Here is a 1,278-nt window from a genome sequence, read left to right as displayed (position 1 = left end):
ACACATATATATGATTTTTTTTACAAGGCTGCCCTGAGGGGGAGTGGAATTCACCACCTCTGGGTGCACTGCACCTTGTTCCAACTAACTGAGCCGCACAGGTCAGGGCAATTTTGCATTTTAAACCTTTTTTTTCTTTTCTGAGATAAGTTCAACTCCCCATGGAAGTGAGTCCCTGCAATGACAAGAAAAGTGGTAATTACTTCCCAGTGAGGAGTTGAGGAGTTAAAATCCATTGAAGGCACTCCCAGCATGTGAAATGCAAATTGCGCCCTAACCGGTTTGGCTCAGTGGATAGAGCGTTGGCCTGCGGACTGAAGGGTCCCGGGTTCGATTCCGGTCAAGGGCACATCCCCAGTAGGGGGTGTGCAGGAGGCAGCTGATGGATGTTTCTAACTCTCTATCCCTCTCTCTTCCTTTCTGTAAAAAATCATTAACATACATTTAAAAAATAAAAAAATGCAAATTGCAAAAATCTATTAATAATGTCTTTTTAGTGATTCAAAGTCGGGAACGGAAATAATTCTGGTGAAAACTCTGGAATGATAAGATCATTTGCATCTGTAGCCCTGAGGGGCGGGGTGTGCATCTGAAATAGTATGTTCAGCTCCTGAGAACAAGCCAAACTTCACAGAAGTTGGAGCGAATGTCCCCAAACACTCCGGTGAGAAAGGGCAGGCAGCACCCGACTCCCCCCAGAAGCCTGGGTCCTGGTGCTTTGTGGAGGGACCCAGGTCGCTCCAAAGCCAGTGGTTCTCAACCTTCTGGCCCTTTAAATACAGTTCCTCATGTTGTGACCCAACCATAATATTATTTTCGTTGCTACTTCGTCACTGTCCCGTTGCTACTGCTATGAATCGTCATGTAAATATCTGATATGCAGGATGGTCTATGGCGCCCCCTGTGAAAGGGTCGTTTGACCGCCAAAGGGGTCGCGACCCACAGGTTGAGAACCGCTGCTCCAAGCCCTCGCACCCAGGGAACCCGTTTCCCAGCGCGGGGCGGGTCTAAATTTCCCTGCGGCAGAGGTAGCGCCAGCATCCGTCCCTGGGAACTACATTACCCGGCGTTCCCTGCGCCGAGTGGCAGCTCGCTGGGCCAATGAGAGCTCGGGATGGAGGCGTCCTCTGGCGTGGCCCCGAGCGTGGGGCGGGACTTCCGGCGTCCTCCTCCCCGGCGGTCATTTTGGCCGGTTGGGTGTGTTCCTCCCAGCGGCGGCGGTCCCAGAGCGCGGGGGTCGTGGCCGGTGAACGAGGCGGAGAAGACGCCGGGAGGGTC

This window comes from Myotis brandtii, unplaced genomic scaffold (genome assembly GCF_000412655.1).
Source record: "Myotis brandtii unplaced genomic scaffold, ASM41265v1 scaffold3017, whole genome shotgun sequence".
NCBI lineage: Eukaryota > Metazoa > Chordata > Mammalia > Chiroptera > Vespertilionidae > Myotis > Myotis brandtii.
The sequence above is the reverse complement of the archived record's forward strand: the minus strand, read 5'-3'. Positions refer to the sequence as shown.